This window comes from Dipodomys merriami, unplaced genomic scaffold, assembly GCF_024711535.1.
Source record: "Dipodomys merriami isolate MVZ:Mamm:240054 unplaced genomic scaffold, mDipMer1.0.p SCAF_729, whole genome shotgun sequence".
Taxonomy (NCBI): Eukaryota; Metazoa; Chordata; class Mammalia; order Rodentia; family Heteromyidae; genus Dipodomys; species Dipodomys merriami.
This window is the reverse complement of record NW_027206323.1, coordinates 381,738-397,610: the sequence shown is the minus strand read 5'-3', so window position 1 is coordinate 397,610 and position 15,873 is coordinate 381,738. Positions and strand designations below refer to the sequence as shown.

At 38.8% G+C, this 15,873-nt stretch overlaps 1 pseudogene; it reads right to left on the bottom strand.

The window, feature by feature from the left end:
- Positions 1-413: 413 nt before the first annotated feature.
- The window catches only part of LOC138818279 (Golgi to ER traffic protein 4 homolog pseudogene), a 37,821-nt pseudogene continuing 22,361 nt past the window's right edge, over positions 414-15,873 (bottom strand).

Below are 15,873 nucleotides of genomic sequence, written 5' to 3'. Positions count from 1 at the left end.
CAGCCTGGAGCCATTCTCAGGGTTTCTGTTTACTGAATTTCAATTGATTGTCAAGGCTGCTAGAGGGAGGGGCAGCCTCTGGCTCTGATTACCCAGTGAAGAAAGCCACTCCTAGGGCTGGCGCCTGAGCTGGGTGACTTTTCCCTGTGTGGAGCTGAGTCTGGCAGGTCAGGTTAGGCTCTTTTGACCTGCTAGATGTCTCTAGATTTATTCCAAGGCCTGAGTTGGTGCTAGCAGCTCCACCAAGCTTTGTCGGTATCCAAGATGGTCTCCGGTACTGGGGGGCGAGGGGTGGCCTTCCCTCCTCTGCTCCCTGAGAAGGAGTGAGTACGTTAGGCTGCTATGCACGCCGAGTCTTGGTTCCTGGGTAGTCTCTGGTCTGTGAACTGCAGGATGAAGATGTCTGCTCCTTGTCAGTTCTTGCTGGTGTTGTGTAGAATCCGCTCATCCACCTCGTCTGGCTGCTTCGTCCTGGTCTCTTTGTGATTCAGGTATGGCGGCTGCAGTCGCTTCCGCCACCACTGCTGCTGTGGCGGCAGCTGCTGACAAGTGCTCAGGGCTGTCTCCTTGCCTGTATTTTCTCTCTCTGGCCTAACTCTCTGTGTGATGGCACACTTGGTGTGATTCTCTGGCTTAGTACTGTTCACTGGAGCTCTGAAACTGCTTTCTTATGCGAGAGCCTGTTTAGCCTCCAGCTTCTCCTCTGCCATCTTCCCCTCGAAGCCTTAAATGAAATTTTATGTAATGAGATTCATCTACTCACTGGGAACTGGACAGCTCAGTTTCCAAATTAGGAAGCTGAAATTCTCAAAAACATAGTGATAAAATATAATCCAAGCAGGGCGCTAGTGGCTAATGCCTGTAACACAAGTTAATCAGGAGGCTAAGATCTGAGGATCATGATTCAAAGCCAGCTCAGGCAGGAAAATCTGTGAGCTCTTATCTCCAATAAACCACTAGAAAACCAAAAGCGGCACTGTTGCTCAAGCGGTAGAGTGCTTGCCTTGAGGTGAATAGTCCAGGGACAGCGCCCAAGACCAGAGTTCAAACTCCACTCCCAACCAACACACACACACACACACACACACACACGCACACACACACACACACACACACACACAATCCAAGTGAAGAAGGTTCCATTGGATACTAACTGCATGTCTGTGAATTATCTAAGTTTTTCTGTCTTATAGCAGTTACCACTCACCTAGATTGACAGCGGGAGGAAAGGGGTGGGAGATAAACACAAGCTACTTGGGATACTGAGAGCTGCTCCTTGAAGGTAAGGGTTGTGCATGAATCTTTTCTATATTTAGTAGACATCAAAGTGTGTAGAATCCTGTAGTTATAAAAATGTATTTCAACATGTACAACAGATGCTCTGTTTATCAAAATAGGAGAGAAATCAGACAGGTGGATTCTATAAATATACAAGCAATATATAGAAAATTTGCTACATTCTATTCCATGATAGGCTCTGGAATAAACTTTGGTTTTCTGTACATACTAGGTAAATATTCACACACTAAAAAACAGAAGTGTAATCCTTTATTACGGTTAAAATATATAGAATATCTTAATGAAATATATTTGTGGACCTATTTTTTCCTTAATTTCTTCCACTCCTGCATTAAAAATGGCTCTAAGAGAAAAGTTTCTAGATGTGTAAAATATGAACTCCATCTATTTCGTTTGTTGAATTTGTACTTTAGATAGGATTTAAGTCCTTATTTCATCTTTAGGCTTAGGGCTAGGAAAAGAATAAGTAATCTCAACAGATTGTCATGCCTCACTTTTAAGGAGAGTTATGTATTTATTAGGAGAAATGTGTATTGGTCTTGGTAGCTAGGAAACTTCAAGAAACAAAAGAAAAAGAACAATTCCACAGCAGTCTCAAGTATTTGCATATCTTCAAGTGAACATTAGTTGCTCTTTATTCTATAGTATATTTACAAGGATAGTTTTACAACCTATTTCTAAGCTATTGTCATCCTCCAGAGTAAAGTTCAGGCATGCCTATTGCTCATTATATAGATCGCAGTTGCTCAAACTCAGAACCCATTTTTTGTATAGGTTTCACCTGGCTACCTTTACCTCACTCAGTAGCACTGAGGGCTGGGAGATTTATTTCAAATATTTAAATACACACAAACACACACACACATCACTGGCTTTCACTATTGCTGTAAAAATTAAGTCCCTTTTGTCCCTTACCCAAGAGTATCATAAATCGTGTACCATCCATGAAAATGTGACAAGTTCATTATTAACTTGCAAGTAGGTTAAATCTCTAGCCTCATACAATTCTACATATTCATATGAAGAAAAATATATACCTAGAGTTTTGGTGTGCTACTACATTATGAAGCTCTCAATTTTCATTTTTTTAAAAAAATACATTTTTATTGTAAAAATAATGTACAGAGGGGTTAGAGTTTCATGAGGAAGGTAATGAGTATATTTCCTATCAAGCATTGGAAGGCAGCTCAGTGGTAGAGTGCTTGCCTTGTAGGCATGAGGCCCTGGGTTCAATGCCTCAGTACCACATACACAGAAAAGGCCAGAAGTGGTGCTGTGGCTCAAGTGATAAAGCACTAGCCTTGAGCTGAAGAGCTGAGGGACAGCACCCAGGCCCAGAGTTCAAGCACTATGACTGGCAATTTAAAAAATCTGTATCAAGTTCATCATATTTGCCCTATTTTAGAAATTGGAAGTCACATATTTCCATCAGAACTAACTATATTTAATGGTACAACTTTCTACGGTGTTTTTAGGACCTAATAATTTGTGGATATGCCCCAAGGCTTTTTACTAAAAGCTGAGGGAATAGGTCCAAAAATGGAAGCCTATAAACAGTCAGAGCATTATTATGTAGCTTTAGTTCACTGTTACAAAAGAGGAGTGCAAATCAATATGATGGTTCATCGTTACAGGACCAGAAGACATACTAGAAACTGACATCAGAGAAGAGTCAGTCACTGTAGGAAAACGCAAACAGGATGCACCAAAGGATGCAATCATCAGTGTCCAAATAAGCAACACAGAATGGTATAAAGTCATTGCAAGCATATATTTGATGAGTGGTTCACATCAAGAATATATAAAGAACAACATCCCAACAATAACAAACAACCTGATTTTACACTGTGCAAAGAATTCAGATGTTTCTCCAGAGAAGACAATTAAAATGTTAACATGCACATAAAGGTGTTTAACGTCACTAATCACTAGGAAAGTGTAAGTCAAAACAATGAAGAATATGACCATTTCATATGAATTAGGATAACTACAAAAAACAAAGTAACAATACTGACAAAAGTGTGGCAAAATTGGAACCTTTCTATGGGAAACAGTATGGCAACTTTTCCAGCAATTCAAAACAGGATTATTCATGCCTGTAATCCTAACCAGTCAGGACAAGAAGCTGAAATCCAAGGATCATCGTTCCAAGCTAGCCTGAGTAGAAAACAGGAAGTGGACCTGTGTTTTAAAGTGGTAAAACACTAGCCTTGAGGAAAAGTTCAGAGACAGTGACCTGGCCCTGAGTCAAGCCCATGACAGAAAAAAAATGAAAGGAAGGAAAGAGAATTGTCATATGATCCAATGACTCCAATTCTGGGCATATACTCTAAAGATCTAAAAGCAGGGTCTTGAAGAAACCTTTGAGCACTCATATTCATTTTGTACAATACTAAAACATGGAGGCAATCCAAGTGGCCTGATACAAATGAATACATTAAATAAATGTGGTTTATACATACAGTGGTATATTACTTCAACTTTAAAAAGAATTATTTTGTGACAGATGTTATATTATGGCTGAATCTTGGGGACACTGTACTACATGAAATAAGCCAGTCATAACAAGATCAAATATTGCATAATTCTACTTATATCAGTTACATAGAACAGTCAAATTGATAGAGACAGGAAACAAAATCGTACTTGATGGAGATCTTGAAGCAGAGGAGAGTGGAAAATTATTTTAATGAATATAGAATTTTAATATTGGAGGATGATATCAGTGTGGACATTGAACTTGTACAATATTGTAAATATACTTACTACTATGTTGTAATCTTAAAATGATTAAGATAATAAAACCTGGGAGAAGAGAAGGAGAATGATGAAAGGGTAAATATGATCAGGGTACATTGTATGCCTATGTGGATATATCAAAATGAAATCCACTTATATAACTAGGTAATGCTAATACAAAGTGTAAAAAGATGATCAATTTTAAATTGTTTGCATTTGACCACAATTTCTGGAAAAAAAAGAAAAAAACAACCACAGGCTGGGAAAAAATTTAAATTTCCAGTAAGCAATAAACCTGGGTTCAAAACTATATCTCACTTGTGTGTGAAGCTGTTTTGTAATGTAATGAGAGAAGGCTCAGGAAAATCACCCCTTTTGTACAAAAATACATAGTGAATTTGCCGTAATTTGGATGTTATCATACAAATTTTAAAAATATAATAGCATATGTAGCATCTGAGATATGTTTCCTCTTTTTCTTAAGCTTCAAAGTAGTTTCTACTTGCACACAAAATGCATCATCTATTCTGCTTACAAAACAGTAAAACATTACAGGTGAGGTCTATAGCCCTTAATATACATAGCAATACATCTGAGGTGCCTACCATAATATCCACCCTTCCTTTCTGAATCAATAAAGACACCTTTCCATTTAACTGAACACCAGACTAAGTAAAATAGTGATAACATTTCCCAATAGTGATAATATTTAGATAACAGTACAGAGAAAAATTTTTGGGAGGTTATTGTGAATGGGGTTGCTCCCTTTATTTCCCTCCCTTCTTGTACATTGTCAGTGTACAGGAAGGCAACTGATTTTTGTGGGTTTATTTTGTATCCTGCTACTTTGCTGAAGTGATTTATGATTTCTAAATGGATGGAGTTCTTGGGATCGAGAAGGTATAAAATCATGTCGTCTGCAAAAAGGGATAGTTTATCTTCTTCTTTTCCTATGCAGATCCCTTTAATATCTTTTCCTTGCCTTATTGCCCTGGATAAGGGTTCCAGGACTATATTGAAGAGGAGTGCAGACAGGGGGCATCCTTGCCTTGTTCCTGATTTTAGGAGAATTGGTTTTAGCTTTTCCCCATTACGTATAATTGGCTATTGGTCTGACATAAATGGCTTTTATTGTTTTAAGAAATTTTCCTTTTATTCCTATTTTCTCCACAGCTTTTAGTATGAATGAATGTTGATTTTTATCAAAGGCCTTTTCTGCATCTGTGGCGATAATCATGTGATTCTTGACCTTGGCTCTGTTGATGTGTTGGATTACATTTATTGACTTATGTATGTTAAACCATCCCTGCATTTCTGGGATGAAGCCTATCTGGTCATAGTGTATTTTTTATGTGTTTCTGGATTCTGTTAGCTAGAATCTTATTAAGGATCTTTGCATCTGTGTTCATCAAGGAAATTGGCCTGTAATTCTACTTTTTGGTTGGGTCTTTGCCTGGTTTGGGGATGAGTGTGATATTGGCATCGTAGAATGAGTTTGGGATAGCTCCCTCCTTCTCTGTTTCTCTGAAGAGCTTGAGGAGTATGGGTAATAGCTCTTCTTTAAAGGTCTTATAGAATTCTGCTGTGAATCCATCTAGTCCTGGGCTTTTTTTTGTTGGAAGACTTTTGATAACTTCCTGTACCTCGTTGTAGGATATTGGCTTATTTAATTGGTTTACTTCTTCTTTGCTCAATTTGGGCAACTTGTATTTCTCTAAAAATGCATCTATTTCTGCCAGGTTTTCTTTCTTTAGAGAGTATAACTTTTGAAAGTAGTCCATTAGGATTGTTTGGATATCTTGGGTACGTGTGGTGATTTTTCCCGTAGCATCCCTAATCCTGTTAATAAGGGTTTTCTCTCTTTTTTTTTTAAATTAATCTTGCCAACGGTCCATCAATTTAATTTATTTTTTCAAAGAACCAGCTTTTTATTTGGTTAAATTTGGCTATAATTTTCTGGTTTTCTAATTGGTTAATCTCTGCTCTTAATTTGGGTATCTGGCTCCATCTGGTAACTTTAGGTTCCATTTTTTTCTTGTTTTTCTAGCTGTTTTAATTGCAACATGAGATTATTTACTTGGTCTGTTTGCATTTTCTTGATGTGGGCACTGAGAGCAATAAATCTGCCCCTCAGGACTGCTTTTGCTGTGTCCCACAAGTTTCTTTGCGAGGTGTTTTCATTTTCATTGAGTTGTAGGAAATGTTTTATTTCTTCTCTGATCTCTTCTGTTACCCAGGCATTGCTAAGAAGTGTGCTGTTCAATTTCCCTGTATTAGAGAAATTTCTGCAGTATGCTTTGTTATTGAGAACTAGCTTAATTCCACTGTGGTCAGATAGGACACAAGGGATTATGTCGATCCCTTTGTATTTGCTTAAGTTCCTTGCATGAACTATGATATGGTCTATTTTGGAGAAAGTTCCATGAGCTGCTGAGAAGAATGTGTACTGTGTTGTTTTAGGGTGAAATACTCGGTAGATGTCAGTTAATTCCGCTTGAAGTATGGCCTCACTTAATTCAGTAGCTTCTTTGCCAATCCTCTGGTTGGTGGACCTGTCCTTTGGTAAGAGTGGTGTGTTAAAGTCTCTTAGTATTATCGTATTGCAGTCTATTTTATTCTGTAAGTTTGAGAGTATTTGTTTAACCTATGTGGGTGCACCAATATTTGGGGCATATAAGTTGATGATGGTAATATCCTCCTCTTGGATTGTTCCCTCTATTAATATGCAGTGTCCGTCCTTGTCTTTCTGTACTGATTTTAATGAAAAGTTTATTTTGTCAGATATCAGGATAGCTACACCTGCTTTCTTACTGGGGGAATTTGATTTGTAGATCCTTTTCCAACCCTTTACTCTGAATTTGATTTGTAGATCCTTTTCCAACCCTTTACTCTGAATTTGTTTGTATGTTTGGCTGAGTTTTTGGGGTTATGAAGATATAGTGTCGTTTCATCTGCACAAAGGGATAGTTTAACTTCTTCTTTCCCTATGAGGATCCCTTTAATGTCTTTGTCTTGCCTTATTGTCCTGGCTAATTGTGCCAGGACTATATTGAAGAGGAGTGGAGAGAGTGGGCATCTTTGCCTTGTTCCTGATTTTAGGAGAATTGGTAGTAGCTTTTCCCTATTACTTATAATATTGGGTATTGGTCTGTCGTGTATGGCTTTCATTGTTTTAAGAAATGTTCCTTCTGGAAGTGGCGCTGTAGCTTTAGTGGTAGAGCACTCGCCTTGAGCTGAAGAGCTGAGGGACAGCGCCCAGGCCCAAAGTTCAAGCCCCACGACCGACAAAAAAAAAAAAAAAGAAATGTTCCTTCTGTTCCTATTTTCTCCACAGCTTTTAACATAATGTTGTATTTTACCAAAAGCCTTTTCTGTGTCTGTGGAGATAAGCACGTCAATCTTGACTTGGCTCTGTTGATGTGTTGGATTACATTTATTGACCTATGTATGTTAAACCATCCCTGCATCTCTAGGATGAAGCCCACCTGGTCATAGTGTATGATTATTTTGTGTGTGTTTTCTGGATTCTGTTAGCTAGAATTTTGTTAAGGGTCTTTGAATCTGTGTTCAAGGAAATTTGTCTAATTCTCTTTTTTGGTTGAGTTTTTGCCTGATTTGGGGATGAGTGTAATATTGGCGTCATAGAATGAGTTTGGGATAGTTCCCTCCTTCTCTGTTTCTCGGAAGAGTTTGAGGAGTATGGGTATTACTTCCTCTTTATAGGTTTTATAGAATTCTGTTGTGAATCCATCTATTCTTGGGCTTTTCCTTATTGGAAGACTTCTGATTGCTTCCTGCATCTCATTGTGACATAGTGACTAATTGATTTACTTCTTCTTTGCTCAGTTTGGGGAACTTCTGTTTCTGTAAAAATGCATCCATTTCTGCCAGGTTTTCTTTGTTTAGAAAATATAACTTTTGAAAAGACTCCTTTAAAATTGTTCAGATATCCTGGCTACTTGTGATTTTTCCTATGGCATCCCTGATCTTGTTAATTTGGGTTTCCTCTCTTCTTTTCTTAATTAATCTTGCCAACGGTCCATCAATTTTACTTATTTTTTCAAAGAAACAGATTTTTGTTTTATTAATTTTATCTATTATTTTCCTATTCTCTATTTCATTAATTTTCAGCTATTAGTTTGATTGGCTTTGTCTAGTAACGTTGGGTACCATTTTTTCATGTTTTTCTAGCTGTTTTGATTGCAATATGAGATTTTTTACTTGGTCTGTCTATTTTCTTGATGTGGGCACGGAAGGTAATAAATTTGCCCCTTAAGACTGCTTTTGCTGTGTCCCACAAGTTTCTTTGTGATGTATCTTCATTTTCATTGAGTTGTAGGAACTTTTTAATTTCTTCTTTAAGTTCTTCTGTTACCCAGGTTTTTCATAGAAGTGTGCTGTTGAATTTTGATGTATTTGAATAATTTCTACGGTTTGATTTATTATTGACAAGTAGCTTGATTCCACTGTGTTTGGACAGGACACGGGATTCGGTCAATCCCCTTGTATCTGCTTAAGTTCCTTGCATGAACTATGATTTTGGAGAAAGTTCCATGAGCTGCTGAGAAGAATGTGTATTGTTGTTTTAGGGTGAAATACTGGGTAGATTTCAGTTAGTTCTGCTTTTGGCTTCACTCAATTCAGTAGCTTCTTTGCCAATCCTCTCTTTGGTAGACCTGTCCTTTGGTGAGAGTGGTGTGTTAAAGTCTCCTAGTATTATTGTATTGGGATCTATTTTATTCTGTAAGTTTGCTTAACATATTTTGGTGCGCCAATGTGTGGGGAATATAAGTTAATAATGGTAATATCCTCCTCCTGGATTGTTCCCTGTATTAATATGTAGTGTCCTTCTTTGTCTTTTTCTATTGATTTTAATGAAAAGTTTATTTTGTTAGATATCAGGATAGCTACTCCTGCTTTCTTACTGGGGGCATCTGATTGGTAGATCCTTTTCCAACCCTTCACTCCGAGTTTGTATGTTTGGCTGAGAAGTGGGTCTCCTGAAGGCTAAAATGGATGGGTCATGTTTTCTGATCCAATCTGGAGTTCTTTTTCTTTTGATTGGTGAATTAAGACCGTTAATATTAAGAGATAATACAGAGAGATGCATTGTGGTCCCTGTCATTCCCTGTTTCTATGAGATTTTCTTCTTTCCTTTCCTTCTGTGCTTGCTCAGTTAGAATTCTATTAAAGCCTGTCTGGTGTGGGTCCCTGTTCCTGGTTGCTTTCTTCAGGTTGTGTTCCCCCTATTGTATTCTTTGTAGTGCTGGCTTAATGTTTATGTATTGATTTAGTTTTTCTTTACTTTTAAAGTTTTTCAGTTCTCCATCCACTGTGAATGCTAGCTTTGCCAGTTATATCAGTCTGGGTTGGCAGTTATTGGCTCTCAGGGCTCGTATGGTACTTCCCCAGGCCTTTTTTGCATTCAGTGTCTGTGTGGAGAGATCTGCATTGATTTAATTTTTTCCCATTGTAGTATACCTGCTTCTTCATTTTTGCTGCATGCAAGATTGTTTCCTTATTTTTCAGATCTACCATTTTTTACTATAATGTGTCTAGAAGTGTTTCTCCTGGGATCTTGCTTCTTTGGTATTCTATATGCTTCTGTTATGTAGGTAACTTGTTCTTTTTTGAGATGGGGGAAAGTTTCACAGATTATCTTTTTGAATAGGTGTTGCATTCGCTTGCTTTGATATTCCTCACTTTTGTCCACTCGAATTATATGAAGGTTAAATTTCCTGGCACTATCTGCTTGCTCTTGGATTTCCCTTTGGCATAATTTAAGTGATTTTTTTTCCATATCTGAGATTTTTTTGGTCCAGTTGGTGTATTCTGTCTTCTGTATCTGACACTCTACATTCCATTTTGTTCACTCTGTTAACTACAGCTTCCATTGTGGTTTGCATGGACTCATTTCTGGATTCAATGTTCGTTCTCCAAATACTAATCTCACCTCTTAATGAGATGTGTGCTACCTCTATTTTTGTACTAATCTCACCTCTTAGTGAGGTCTGTGCTGCCTCTGTGTTTGTACTAATCTCACCTTTTAGTGAGGTGTGTACTGCCTCTATTTTTGCATGCACCTCCTGTGTGATACCTTGCATCACTTTCAATATTTTGTCCCTGTGTTCTTTAAATTTCTGGTCTATTTCTCACTTTAATTCTTGAGTCATTACCTCCTGCATCTCTTGGATGTAACTTTGTCTTCTATTCCTGCTTTGCTCCCACTGGGCCTCTCCCCTGGATAGCTGCTGTCTTTTGGGGGTAGCTTGCTATACAGGGTGTTGATAAGGCTTGTAATTTTTTTCTGTTATTTTCAGGGATTATTGTAGACTAATCTGAAATTTTGTTTTGGTCAATAGATGTCTGCTTTGCTTGGTTGCTCTTTCTGTGCTGGTAGAGAGAGTTTGTACCTGCCTGGTCTCAGTTCTGTTGGTGGCCAACCTCTAGCTTCTACTCTGACCGATGTAGGGTTCTGTTCTCAGCTCTCTGCTGTAGAACAATGGCAGTTCCCACCTATAGAAGGGTTGAGCAGCCTAGAATGTTCCTGTTTATTCCAACAGGTGCTCTTGGTGAGATCGGATGTGCTGGATGTACTCTCCCATTTGCTGGAGTCTGCTATGGGCTCCTGATTTTTTTTGGCCGGTTGTGGGCTTGAACTCTGGGCCTGGGCGCTGTCCCTCAGCTCTTCAGCTTAAGGCTGGTGCCCTACCATTTGAGCCACAGCACGACTTCTGGCCCTTTCTGCATATATGGTGTTTGGGAATCAGATCCAGGACCTCATGCACACAAGACAAGCACTCTAATCCTGAGCCACCTTACCAGCCTGACCTCCTGACTATTATCAGGTGCTGGCGGCCTGCGTTGTCCAATAACCAGCCTAGGATATATGGGTCGGGTTCTGGTTGGGTTTTGGCTTCTGGTTCTCTTGTGCTGGACCCCTGATCTTTTGCTGTCAGAGGCATGATTCCAAGGCGGGTGCAGTTCCTTGTTTTTCCCCCCTCTGCTGAGGCATATGCTAAGCTTCTGAATTCAGTTGGGAAGAGTTGGTTGTGTTGCTCAGGCACTGGATCCCCAGGCCTTGTCCCCGCCCCTGCCCTGGGGCATGCCAGTTGGACCTGTGCTGCTGTGTATCCTGCCTAGGTTACACAGCCTGGAGTACACATTTCAAATTTCTTCCACTGTAGGCTGTTTTGACCCAGGGGCACTGTTCCTGGCTTGGGCATTTGCGCTCCCTTCCAGGGGCGCTCTTGCTCTAGCCTGGCCAGCTGGGTGTGCTCCATGGGCTGGTGGAGCTCTCAAACTATTCCCAGTTTTAGTGGATCCTGTGGGGGAGGAGTCTGGGTCAGGGTCTGGGGATTCCCACCAGCTCTGGTCTCCCTTGAGGGATACACTGTCCCCTGGGGAGTACTCACCCTGGAGTTAGTTGTTGTTTCTGTGTGATGTAGGTCATTGGTTGCCATTGCAATCAGAGTTCAGTTGAGATGGTTGTGGGCTGGGCAGGGTGGTGATGGCTCTGTGTGTTTCACCTCAGTCTCTGTCTCTGTTGATGCTGTTTGGGTTGGCGCCACTGGATGGACCTCCGGCCAAGGAGTTGGGGAAGGGGTAACCAGTTAATGAGATAATAGTCTAACAGACTTTCTTACTCAGGTTGTCTTTAAACCTCGATTATCAGATCTCAGCCTCCTGAGTTGCTACGATTACAGGCATGAGCCACTGGCACCAGCTTTTTTGAAAAAGCAACAATTAATAAGGCAGATACCTTAGATCATGCCTGTAATCCTAGCTACTCCAGAGGCTAAGATCTGAAGATGATGATTTGAATGTAGTGGTGCAAAAACGTTTGTGTGAGTCTTTTATCTCCAATAAACTGCTCAAGAAAATCCAGAAGTGAAGCTTTGGCTCAAGTGGTAGAGTGCACTCTTGAGCAAAAAAGAATCTCAGGGACAGCACCTAGATCCTGAGTTCAAGCTCCAATTCTGGCACACACACACACACACACACACACACACACACACACACACACACACACACACACACACACACACACACACACACAAACACACACTGAAAAGTAAATAGACAATGTGAAGAAATCAAGGACAAAAAAATTGAATATTGTAAGGACTTTTGGGTTTAGAGGCATGACTCAGTTTGTAGGACAATAGCTAATGATTGAAACTTTCAGGTACCAAGGACTTAAAAAAAAAGAATTATCTGCCCTGTATTTCCCTTTTTTCATATTCTCATTTGGGAACTATTTTCTTTTTTAAAAACCAAATATTGCTGTTTTAGTGGTGATATACAGCATGGTTAACTTTCTCTATGTCATGTAACTAGTACATTTTCTTCCTTTTACCTAGTCTCATCTGTTCCCCCATTCTCATCCATTTCCTCCCTCCCATCTAGACCCTCGAGTTCCATAGTTCACTTTCAACAATGTCCAGTACAGCCAGTGGGCTCTACTGATGCAATTTTTCATCCACTTTCCAGTGATTCTGTTCCCTTCCCCTATCTTTCCTTAGATGTGCACGTATATTATATAATGTATATTGGGTTAAGAATACAGAGTCATCACAAAATGAATAGATGAATTAAGACAAGTTCCTTTGTTTCCTTATCTTTGTAATTTTATTCAGTTATATGTATTGTTTTATACACATAAGAAGAGGTGCTTGGGTATTACAATTTTGTGATTTTCTCCAAAGCCTGTCCTCTTCTGTTCTTATTATATATGATGCCTAGAATCATGTACAGTTTGTCATATCCCCTTGAGTTTTAAATCTAACTTTCACATATCAGGGAGAAAATGTGCCATTTGTCTCTATGATCTTGGCTTAACTTTCTTAACATGATTTATTCTAGTTCCATCCATTTCCCTGCAAATGACATTATTTTTTTCTTTCTAATGGCTCTTTCTGTAAAATTTCATTGTATATAGATAGCATAATTATTGGATCCATTTATTTATTGTGGGGCATCTGAGTTTTGTACATAACTTGGCACTGTGAATTGAGCAGCAAGGAACATGGTTATGCAAGTGTCCTTGTCATATTATGGTTCATGATTCTCAGGTTAGATGCCTAGAACTGGTATGGGATGGTATTAGAGAAGGCCTGTATTTAGATTTTTGAGCAACTTCCAGACTGCTTTCCAGAGTGGTTGTATTAGTATACATTCCCACCACCAGTGCAGTAGGATTCCTTTTTATCCACTTCCCAACAGCATTTGTTTTCAGAATTCAGAATATTTGGGTAAGATGGTACCTCAGGATTGCTTTGATTTACATTTTTATGGCCAGGGATGATGAACCTTTTCTGATGTTTCTTTGCCATACTTACCTCTTCTTCTGAGAAGTCTCTCCTTACCTCCTTGCCCATTTAGTGATTGGTTTATTAGGTTTGGGAGGGGTAGTTTCCTGAAATCCATGTATACATTGAATATTAGCCCTTTGTCTGATGTATTGCAGGTAAATATCTTTTCCCAATTTGTTGGTTGTCTTTTTAGTTTAGTGGCTATGTCCCTAGTCTTTGCAGAATTTCTTTCCTTTGATGTAGTCCCATTTGTTGGGTCTCTCTCCTATCGGTTGTGCCCCTGGGACTCTATTCAGGAAGTCCATGCCTGTACCTACAATTTCTAATGTCATCCCTATTCTGTGTTACAGTAGTTTGGCTGATTTTATGGTAGTTAATCCATTTTGAATTGATGTTAGTGCAAGCAGAGATCCACTTCTAGTTTTCTGACTATAGCTGCCCAGTTTTCCCAACACCAATTGTTGAAAAGGCTATGATTTGTGTGTGTGTGTGTGTGTGTGTGTGTGTGTGTGTGTGTGTGTGTGTGTGTGTTTGTGTGTTGGTTTTGGGGCTTGAACTCTGGTCCTCAGCGCTGTCCCTCAGATATTCAGCTTAAGGCTAGTGCTTGAGCCACAGTTCCACTTCCCATTTTCTTGTGCTTTATTGGAGATAAGAGTCTCATGGGCTTACCTGGCCCTGCTGGCCTTGAACAACGATCCTCAGATCTCAGCCTTCTGAGTAGCTAGGATTAAAGGCATGAGCCACAGGCAACTGGCAAGGCTATGTTTTTCCACTGTACATCTTTCACTCCTTTATCAAACATCAGATGATTGTAAGTATGTGGTTTTATTTCTGGGTCTTTTGATCTTTTTTAATACATTTTCAATGTAAAAATAATGTACAGAGGGTTTACAGTTACATAATCTAGGTGATGAGTACATTTCCTATCAAGCATTATTACCTCCTCCTTTGTTTATCCCCCATCATGCCTTCCCTCCCACCTCCACAGCTACACTCCCCCTGATCCCGCCTAAATTCTGATGATCGTTTTTCCACAAAGTGTCTTGTGCATCTCATTATTACAATGGGTCAACCTGTATCTCTATTTAAGCATTTTGTTTTTTCCCTTCCCGTCCACAAATTAGAGAAGCATATATAAAATATGCATGGCATCGACATTACATACAGTGAAAACAGGGGTTATACCATGGGGGAGGAACATACAAAGAACAAAAAAATCACATGATATATTGTAAATACGTTAGAAACAAGAGAAAGAAAGAAAAAAACACTTATGTCCCTATCTTGTGGTTCATTTCACTTATTTGGTCATATGTACATACCTTTTCTTTTTGGAGTGCAGGATAAATGTGTGCCAATGGAAAATGACCCAGTCTATGTTTAGGAAAACCAATAAGTGAGGTCCAAAATCTAGTTTCAGTTGAGGAAAGGGAATCTGTCCTCACAGAATATCCAGAATAATCTGTCCTGCTGCAGGGGATCCAATATCCAATTGAGAAATTATAATCTCTCCCTCCCACGACTCAGGAAAAAATTCTATCTTTTATGAGGAAGTAGATCTCTTTGAGGACTCTGAGGCAGAATTGCTGCCTGAAGGCAACTTAGAGGCCAATCTAGATTTCGAGATTCCTTCACCTCTTCCTGGGAAAATTTTTCTTTTTCTTTTTGTCCTTATAGTTGTAAAATGTTCATTCTATTTATTTTTCTAACGTTATTAAAATGCCAATGTTTATATTATGTTATACAATTCGTGAATCCTAAATGTGGTTTTTTTCAACCTACAATCTAAAGCACCATGCACTTGTTTTGTTTGTGGGAAAACACAGAGTAAGAGGGGCTGTACAAGAGAGACTTATGGATATAAAGGGGACTGTTAAATGCACAGGCAGTGGCAAGGAAGCCAGGCCATGCCTGAATGAGGTGATAAGGTGGCTCCAAAAGCTCTAGGACATAGCAGATCAGATGTCCTTAGAAAGCAGTTCTGTCAATTGTGACAAATGCTACAATGTTTATAATGGTATATGGGACTCTCTTCCAACAGTGAATTCAAGTCTGTATACATATTTATTGTGCTTTGGGAAATATTGAAGAAAAATTTGGCTCCAATAATATCCAAAATGTACTTAGGGCTGAAAATATTTGACAAAATACATAGTAAACACCTATATTGGAAAGTAAAAGCCATCATCAATAGAAGAAAGAAGGCTTACATAGATGGACAAAGACAAAATCAGGAAGGAAAAAAATCCACTATTAAATCAGTTATATGCAAATATTTGTTATATTCTTTATATTTTTATAGTATATTATATGATGTATAAGAATGAATATGATTTTTCATACTACAAAGGCATTTATCACTTTCAGTCTTGAGTATATTTTTCACAAATCTAGTGTAAATCATTATTGGGGAAAGTGGTAATATAACTTTGATTATAATTATATGAATATATTTTTTGATTCTAGATATAATACTGATTATAAATAGATGAATAAATATATACACATATTTTCATATCTG